Here is a 10,416-nt window from a genome sequence, read left to right as displayed (position 1 = left end):
CCCATCCAGATCAGAGTCGGCGACGGCCAGACGAGCCCGCCCTGCTCCAGGAGCGGCGCCAGCTCATGGGCTCGTAGCTGTCGTCACTCGTCTCCGGAGTCGCGAAGATCTCGCTGGATCCCCCGGCGCCTCCGTCGCCTGCAGAGCCACCAAGCGAGCGGTCGACGGGCCTAGCCCTCACCATGGCGAGGTCTTGGCCACCTCTCCCGGGGCAACACTCCAGCTGGCGCCCATCCGCGTCGAAGACCTTGAAGAACATCATCGAAGCGCCATCGTACTCCAAGTGGACCGCGAAGACGCCCCTCACCCTACAAACCCGGGCGATCTCTCTCCAGCCATGAGTCATGTAGACCTCGCCCGGGGCAACGACCGCGACCTCTGCCTCGGTTGCGAGGGCACTGCAGCCGGCGTGCTGCAGCCGGAGCTCCAAGGGCACCCCCCGCGGGATGATGGAGGCACACAAGGGAGGCATGCGGATCCAGGACTGGAGAGGAATGGCGACATGGAGCACGAACTCTTGGGAGGAGCCCTCGGCGTGGACCCCAGGAGGAACAACCCACACCTTCGTGACCCGTCGGCGCCGACGACGGTGCTGACCGCGGGGATCGGCATCGACCCCTTCGAGGCCCTCGACGTGGGCATGCAAGGGAAGCGGGAACCCCGGCGGAGCCCGCACGCACCGAGGCCTCGACACCACCAGACGGTCCTCCTCGTCCCGGCCGCAGTGGGCGAGCCGTTTCTTCGGCGGGAGCGGGTCTGGTCCCTCTCGAGGAGCCTTTCCCTTCTCCGCTGCAGAGAACCAGCGAATCGGAGCCATCGCGGCAAGACGGAGCAAGGACTGGGAAGAAGGAGAAGCAAGGAGGGATGGACTGGAAGGGCACGCGCAGTTCCGTACTTATAGCCGGCGAAGGCTAACCGCCGGCCTCCACGACTGCAGGTAATCATGACACGATTTGCATGCAGGGACTTGTCCAACCCGCGCGATCACTGAGGCGCCGTGGGGAAGTGGAGACGCCCACATCCAATCAACCGCCACGCTGCGCCCAAGGCCACAGGCTGTTAGGGCCCGCGGCGCTTCGCCCTTGCCCTTTCGCCTCTCAGCACGGCCAAGTCCGGAGGCGCCTTGTGCCCGGGGGCTACTGTCGGTGTTCTGGGAACGGGGGTCCCCAGACTTGCCTGCGTGCGGCCTGCGGCGTGGCTCAAAGGGGGCCCGGCACGGCCCGTCTTCACCAACACAAGACTCAAGACCCTCGCGAGGGGCCAATCCTCGCGGGGCGGACGACGTGGAGCTTCCTCAGGCGCGGCCTCGTCAGGCTGGCTCACGAGGAGGTGGAGAAATCAAGGCGGGGTACCTCGCGAGGTGCCCATGACACAAGCCATGACGACTCAGGGCGCCAGGCGGGTGCCAGCCCGCGCAACGTCCTCCTTTCCTCTTTGGTGCAAAGGGAGCAAAGCGCAGCCGCGGAGTACCAAGGCATCAGGCAAAGGTTGCCATTTCGGTGCAACAAGACCAAGACCAGGAGGACTACGAGACGGAGGTCACCATGGAGCCCAAGACGGCGTCATCACCAGAGCTTTGCGCAGGCGAAGACTACTTTTGTCAGGATAGATGATACTTCCTGTCCCCCTTCAAATTAGCCCGCCATTGTTGGCTCCCTTCCCGCTCAATATTTGGGAAGAGGACCAGGGCCTCTATAAATAGGACCAGCCGCCCACAGAGCAAAGGGTCGACCGGTTGGAAAAAAGGAAGGGGAGGCTCGATAGAGAGGTTGGAAGCATGGAGAGAGAGAGAGAGAGAGAGAGAAAGAGAGAGAGAGAGAGAGAGAGAGAGAGAGAGAGAGAGAGAGAGAAAGGTGGCTGAACTCCTTCCAGCAGTTCATTGCCCCAGCCAAGAGCAGACCCTCGCGAGTCTGTTCTTCCTTGTATTGTTCATCATCATCAGCCCCAAGAGGCAATCCACCCACCACACACTGGAGTAGGGTATTACACCACAACGGTGGCCCAAACCAGTATAAACCTTATGTCTCTTGTGCAGTTATTTCAGTAGTCTAGATCCTTGCGAGACGGAGAGGTAGAAGACGTAATCTTCGCGCGCACCCCAGAGTTTGAACCTTAAGGGTCTGCCGGAACCCGAAATCCGACAGCGGTTGCAGCTAGCACATGGCACGTGGAGTGCATGCCTCTTCATTTTTTCGCGAATGCTACCATTTCATTGATAGAAGAAATTAAGAGTGAATACAAGCGGTGGTACAACACATGGCACGAACGCAGAAGGCGTAAACATGGTGCACAGAGCAGAGAGACATGGGATGCTCATCCCAGACAAAGACAACATAGCTAAACTCGCCACCCTGGAGGCAACCCAAACTAAACCAACATGACAATCAACATCTCTAAATCCACCATTGAGGACGCCACAAACAAACAAGGCAGCACCTTCACTAAGGAGAACGACACTGAGACATCGTCGCCACCCGATCCGAGTAACCAAACCTAGGGTTTCCCCTGATGATCGAAGAGGGGCACAAATGACGGCCATGGCAGTGCCTCCAAGATGGGGACGACACCCGCAGGTGTCGCCGCTGCTAGCATCCAAAGGTCGAGCTAGGATTTCACCTTGGCCAGAGTCTGAGCAATCCCAAGCCGTCGGAGCAAGATTCGGAGAGGAGGAAGCCAAATTGTCAGTTGAAACCGCCACCATAGGAAGTGGAGCTACACGCCAGCCACCGAAGGAGGCATCGGACGTTGCCGGACATGTGAGCTACAGATCTAGAGAAAGGGGGGACGAAGTACGATAGTGGGCGAGGTTGGGCGCCTGGCAGGAAGAGAGGTGGCACGAGGGAAGCGAAGATGGCTCGCGACCCGGATAGGTCCAGATCTCGAGTGGAGTGTAGTTTCGGGCCACCGGGGCCAGAGCGACAAGGGCGCCGACACGCCAAAGGGGCCGGTAGAAGACACAGCTCCAGGGACACGCCGAAGCTGGAGCCGCACCGGGATGGACGCCGGCCAACAAAGGACATCTGCAGGGGGTGGTTGCGGAGCTACCAAGATGCCGCCGAGCCGGAGGAGTTGGTAGGGACGCAACTCATGCACGAGGGCTAGATTTGGAACCATGCCGGCCGACCATGGACATGGACAGGGGAGGGGCGCGCAAGTCCATGAACTTCAGGGCCGAAGCCGCACCTGCAGGGTGGGATGCACGTGAGGGGAACACATGCCAGTCGTGCTGCGGATGCAGCCGTCACCGGGCAACCAAGATCACTGGGACCCGTAGCTCGGGGAGCGGGGCGGACGCCACAGTGTCAATGGTGGGGAGGGGGCGAGTTGGAGAAGACCCAAGGGCCCGGCGCGACCGCGCCGGCCAGCCTTCTGGCATCGGCGGCATGGGGATAGGCGGAGGTGGATGGGGACGCAGGGTTGCAGGACCCAAAGAGGTGGCGCGTTTGTGAAGAACAACCCCGTTGGCACCATCCCAGGGCCCGGCGCGGCTTTGCCTGCCGGCCCTCTGGCGGCAGCGGCGCGGGAGTGGGCGCAGTTGGGGGACGGGCGGCGACTACTAGGGTTCCCCCGGGTCGCCCGAAGCGGGCGACGCGGGGGTCGGGGCTGCCGTTTTCTTTTTGTTTTTGTGAAAGGAAGTTTCCGTCGCATGCCTCTTCATCTGTGCGGGAGAGTATCTGGGTCTGCTCCTTCCATAGCAGACACGGCTTCTTTCAGGCATTTGTGGACGGCTTGCCTGTTTGGTGGAGTGGGTCCTCTCACTGGTGTGTGTTTGTGTGGATGACGTTTTGTTGCGGTGTTTGACTGGACGATGGATGCCCCCTTGTTGTTTTAGTTTTCGCCCGGTTTTCCGTAATTAGCTGTGACATCCGGATAATTAAGCTACAGTAACCCTCTACTAATGATGCCATGTCACCACGATTACTGTCATTTATCTCGCATTGATTCAAACCCGATTCAAATTCAAATTTAAAATAAAGTCAAATTATTAATTCTTAAAGGGGTAAATTAAAAATGTTCATTGGGTTACAAGTATTCGCTAACTAATTGTCATGATTAAAACAACATTATTTGGCTCACCAGTTAATCCCTAGTAATTTATGAAGTGGCCCGACATCATATTAATGAACCATTTAAGTTTTAAACATGATTTTGAACTTTTCAAAATAACTCCAAACCTTTTGTGGCAGTGTCCAAAATTGCAATACAAATTATGAGCCAAGTTTCATATTTTACAAGATCAATTTGGCGGATTAACTTAACACAAAACAGTAGATAGAAAGAAAAACAGTAAACAAAAATAAAAGAAAGTAGAAAACCTAAACTACTGGGCGCTTAGGCCCATGTGGCTGGGGAGGCCTAGCCCAGCCGCCCTCCTCCCACCTCCTATTCACAGGAGGGCGTGGAGGCCATCCATGGCGCCCCGGCCAGGTGCCGGCCATCCACGCCTTCCCCTCGACTACAAGACCCCCTTCACCCCTCTCCCTCGACCCCGATCAGACCCTAGCCACTACCCCCTTCTCCCCCCTCGCTCTCCTCCCCGATCTGAAGAGGCACCCGACGCGGCCGTCATTGTTGCCGCGTCGATCTTGCGGCCACCGACCGCCTCTCGTCTCACCGGTGTGTCCAGGAGCTCCGTCGCGTCGCGCTCGTCCTCGTCAACTACTACGTGCGCACCTGGAGGCCTCAAGACGATGCCATGATCAACTTCTTCACCGTCACAGCCGCCGCACCTCGCCGTCGATCCTGCTGCTCTGGCCCTCCTCGAACCCCCTCACGCTTGCTTTCGGATCCCCCAGTGAGCACCAGCCCATTCCCCATTGTTTTCCCCTTGTTGCGTCGCGCCTAGCTACCCGTACCACCATGGCCGAAGCTCGCCTCCGCTATTCGCGCCGCCGCCGCCACTGCACGCTAAGTTCGCGCATGTGCCACGCGTCGAACTCCCTGAGCTCCTAGCTAGCCAACGCCACCTCCATCGCATCTTGTCGTGCCCAGTATGCTCGGACTCAAGCTCGCTCGAGGCCGTCACCCGACCGTGCCCGAGCTCCTGTCTTGCTCGCGGTCACCGCTCCCCTGCTCGCGCCCTCTACGCCCCCTGGACACGCTCACCACGCGCGCGCCCGCAGCTCCCGCAAGGGCCCCGCGCCGCGACCACCTTCCCCCGGCCTCGCCCCGGCTAGTCGCTCGCCCGCCGTGCCTGGGAGCTGCTGCCTGCTGCATCTGCTCGCTGCCTGCCGCTACTAGTGCAGCGCTACTACAGTAACATTCAGTTACTGTAGCAGTAGCTAGCTTTGTACTGCTACTGCTTACTGACTAGCCCTTTTTGCATCAATAAAACAGATAGCAAATCACTTCGAAAATAAATAAAAATGATGGGAATAGTTTGTACACTTGACCAACTCCGTTTCATCTCACTGGAACAAGTCCATTAGGTGAATGGATTAATTGCTACAAAAATGACAAAAGTGCATCTTCTGTTAACAGAGAAAACTGAAGAACAGATTACTAACTAAGCTAGTTTGGGGCTGTATTTGGACTAGCTAAGTGCACTATTCATGGCATCAGATGGCATGGATTGGTAGTACTCTTGGAGTGGAGTAAATCATCTATAGGAATCATCCCCATTAGAGCTATGAATAACCCATTATAGCCCTCACAAATTGGCTAGTCAATAAACAGATTCTAAGACTCTTAGAATTTCAGAAATTCTAGAAAACTTTTATAACTTCGGAAAATCGTAGAAAAATAACTGTAGTTTGGATCGAAAAACTTTATATATGAAAGTTGCTCAGAATGACGAGACGAATCCGAATACGCATTCTATTCGTCCGCCACACGTTCCTAGCATAGAGAACATGCAACAATCCACCTCCGGTCCATTTGTTCGAAAACACGAAACACTAGGAATCCTTTGCCGGATGTTCCCCCCTTTCCCGGTATTACCTATCCCTGCGTTAGATCACCTCTAGTACCGCGTTTTCCATGTTATACTTTGTGATGTTTTGATTGCTCTGTTATTTATTGTGTTCCCCCTCCGTTACTTCTTTCCGCTAGACATCGAGACCGACGCCGCTGCTACTCAGTACGACTACGGTGTTGACGACCCCTCTCTCTTGCCAGAGCAACCAGGAAAGCCCCCCCTTGATCACCAGATATTGTCTACTCTCTTTCTACTGCTTGCATTAGAGTAGTGTAGCATGTTACTGCTTTCCGTTAATCCTATTCTGTTGCATAGCCTGTCATTGTTCTACAACTGTTGATACCTTACCTGCAATCCTAAATGCTTAGTATAGGATGCTAGTTTACCATTAGTGGCCCTACATTCTTGTCCGTCCGCCATGCTATACTACTGGGCCGTGATCACTTCGGGAGGTGATCACGGGCATATGTTATATACTTATACTGTTACATTACTTATGATACTGTTCGGAGATGAGGGCTGAAGGGGCAGGTGGCTCCATCCCGGTAGAGGTGGGCCTGGTTTCCCGACAGCCCCCGACTGTTACTTTGTGGCGGAGCGACAGGGCAGGTTGAGACCACCTAGGAGAGAGGTGGGCCTGGCCCTGGTCGGCGTTCGCGGTTACTTCAAAATAACATGCTTAACGAGATCTGGGTATTTGATCTGAGTCTGACTTCTGGCCTATACGCACTAACCATCTACGCGGGGACATTTATGGGCACTTGACGTCGTGGTATCTGCCGAAGCCTTTGTGACGTCAGCGACTGAGCGGCGCGCGCCGGGTTGGACTGGAACGCCTACTCTTGTATAAGGGAGGCTAGGTCTGCTCTCTGGCCGCGTACGCAACGTGCAGGTGTGCCATGGGCGATGGGCCCAGACCCCTGCGCCATAGGATTTAGACCGGCGTGCTGACCTCTCTGTTGTGCCTACGTAGGGCTGCGACGTGTTGATCTTCTGAGGCCGGGCATGACCCAGGAAAGTGTGTCCAGCCAAATGGAATAGAGCGTGTTGGGTTATGTGGTGCACCCATGCAGGGAAGTTAATCTATTCAAATAGCCACGATCTTCGGTAACAGGATGACTTGGAGTTGTACCTTGACCTTATGACAACTAGAACCGGATACTTAACAAAACACACCCTTCCAAGTGCCAGATACAACCGGTGATCGCTCTCTCACAGGGCGACGAGGGAAGGGTCATCGGTTAGGATATTGCTATGCGATGTTACTTGGTGAACTTACCATCTGCTCTCTCCTACATGCTGCAAGATGGAGGTTACTAGAAGCGTAGTCTTCGAAAGGACTAGCTATCCCCCTCTTATTCCGGCATTCTGCAGTTCAGTCCACATATGATACCCTTATTCCATTTGATACCAATGCATACATATGTAGTGTATCTCCTTGCTTGCGAGTACTTTGGATGAGTACTCACGGTTGCTTTGTTCTCCCTTTTCCCCCTTCCTATACCCGATTGCTGCGACCAAACGATGGAGCCCAGGAGCCAGACGCCACCGTCGACGACGACTCCTACTACACTGGAGGAGCCTACTACTACGTGCAGCCCGCTGAGGACGACCAGGAGTAGTTTAGGAGGATCCCAGGCAGGAGGCCTGCGCCTCTTTCGATCTGTATCCCAGTTTGTGCTAGCCTTCTTAAGGCAAACTTGTTTAACTTATGATTAGTGTACAATTGAATCGGGGGCGTCACAAGTTGGTATCAGAGCCGACTACCTGTAGGAACCCCCCTTCCACACTCCTTGGCCGAAGTCAAGTCTAGACATTGCAAAACTTTTTACTAACATGGTTGTGTGTCTTACGGGCCCACGTTGCCATTTGGGTGGTATTAGGATCTTTTATTCCTCGACCTATACTCTGGGACTCTAATTTTTCCTCTATTCTGGTTAAATGACTTTACTAACGCCGACTCTAGGTTCTCGTAACTACTTCCACCCAGAGAGCCCCTTACTCCAGATGATTACTTGGTCCACCGAAGGATTTCGAAGATACTCTCCGATGTTCTCTCGAGACTTTGAGCCTGTTGCTTTTGCAATTCCCTACCACCGAAATATCCCTATGGATAAATACATACGCTTGCCGTTCTTACTTTTATTCCCAGTTGATCTTGTTATAACAAGATACCCTGATATCCCCTCTATTGCTCCGAGAATATTTTGTGCCTACTACCTTGTAGTTCCTTGCCACCTGAATACCCCTACGGATAATTTCTCACCCTTATTGAGTATCCGCTCCTCCCCAGTTGTTCATGTGTTTCACAATTGTCTTTGAAATACTATTCGATCCTCCAAAATTCCTCAGTATCTTATTGCTCTGCCATACTTGTCTTCTTGCATTATGGATGCTTTCCATATGTCTGGCAATATTCGTTAGTATCCTTAGACACCATCATTTTGATCCTATTGATTCAACATGAGTGCGAATGCACGCAATCGTCAGTTAACCCTTTTAAATTATCTGTCCGGCTCAGACGTCATTTTGAACATGAGCTTGTTCTCGACCAATCTATTTGCCGTCAATTGTACCCTTAGGTCTATTGAACTTATCCACCCTTGATCAGAGTGTCTGCTTCTGATCCTTCGATTTGGAAATCATAATTCCTTTGATATCTAAGCATCGAATCAATCAGATGTTCTATAATCTGATGCCCTTGCATCCTTTCTTCAGCTGGTTGTGTGCCGATGCTCACATCAACTCCGCTATGGACCGTCAGATCCTTTATTGGATTATTATTTGATAGTGTCCTTCATATTCAAATAACCTTGTGAGCCTTTCCACGGATATATAAAGCCTTGGGTAAATTGTATCCTTTGTTTTCTCAACCATGCTCTGTTTTCGAGCTGGTGGTATTTACTATTGAAGCTATGGAATATGTTTCCACTATACCTTGATGGGTTGAACCCATGCCTTCCCTAATATGTGTGAACTCGAAAGTTTTCACGAGTCATACTCTTCTGGTATTTTGCTAGATAAAATTTCAACACTACAACTTCTGCGAAAGTGAGAGGTGAATGGAAGGTTATGCATTGAGGAAGTGGGAGTCGACCTTGAACCTTTGTGTTCATGCCCATGGACACGATGTATATCCTATCATGGAATCTTCTCCTATCATGGAAGCTTCTGGTAATAATAACTATTTTCGACCATATTTGGTCTCTGTGAATTGATCCTTTGCAATCGTGGTTCCGACCATATTTTCTCCTTGATTCCATTTCTCGGACAAGTTAAAGCACTTGTCTTTTGTAGATCAATATACCTCTGCAACCTCTATTATGATCTACCTTCGAGTATTACCCCGTGGTATCTCGATAATATCACAGAACCATCTTACTTCTTATGAGTTCTTCTTCAAGTATTATTTCTCACTAATTCCAATTTTTCCTGGGTTCTGGGTTGTCGTCAACCAACAACATTGAATAGTGAATCGAGTCCATACTCCAATTCAATAACTCTTAAGTATTTTCCGATGCTTATGAGTTTAATCCTTCAAGTCATTCCCAGCCTGATTGGCCATATCATTATCATGGTAAATTTTAACTGTGCAACCTGGTCCTTTCTTCCCGGAGCACAATTTTCGACGACGAGCTAAGCTTACGTCGATTTTCCTCGTCATATCATTTAGCCTTGAACAACAAGCTTGATTTCGAGTTTGTGTCATACCCTTGGTTCCGATAACCTTTCGCCTCATCATTCCTTTGACTTGATGTCGTCGCCGATTGATTACATATTCATGAACTCTCTCGACAAATGTGTCGTGATCATCAACAACATTCTGAGCTTTTCCAGGATATCAATCGAATCCATGATGAGATATATCATCCTTTCCCCTTCATGATTGTGTTAACATCGACAACATCCTTGCATTTCAGTAAACAACACAAAACTGGTTCACGATTTGTGTTATACCTTGGGTTCCTTGCCATCCAGCTTATGATGTGTTCTACCTTCGAGTATTACCATCTATTATGTCGAGAATGTCATGGGAATGCCCCACCTCTTAAGGATTCTTGTTATAGTATTACTTCTCGCCATCTCTGTTCATTCTTGGTCCCCGTGTTGATTCTAATCGGAATACCGGTGTAACACCCTCGATGCGACTATAGCTCCCACGTGTCGAGGCATGACTTAGAGACATAATCGCATTGAAGGCATATGTCGCAAGTTAGGCAATCTTCACAACATCCCATGTAATATAAATAATAAAGGGGAGATAACATAGTTGGCTTACACTCGCCACGTCAATCAAGAACATAAATAACATTACATCATCCAAACACTCATGGCCCGACTACGACGCCAAAATAAAAGAGAACCCAACATGCGACACGGTCCCGTTCACCCCCAACTGGGCACCACTACTGATCATCAGGAAAGGAAACATAGTAACGTTGAGAGTCTTCGTCGAACTCCCACTTGAGCTCAAGCGCGTCTCCTGGAGCGGAATCATC

This window comes from Triticum dicoccoides, chromosome 3A, assembly GCF_002162155.2.
Source record: "Triticum dicoccoides isolate Atlit2015 ecotype Zavitan chromosome 3A, WEW_v2.0, whole genome shotgun sequence".
Lineage (NCBI taxonomy): Eukaryota > Viridiplantae > Streptophyta > Magnoliopsida > Poales > Poaceae > Triticum > Triticum dicoccoides.
This window is presented reverse-complemented; position numbering follows the sequence as displayed.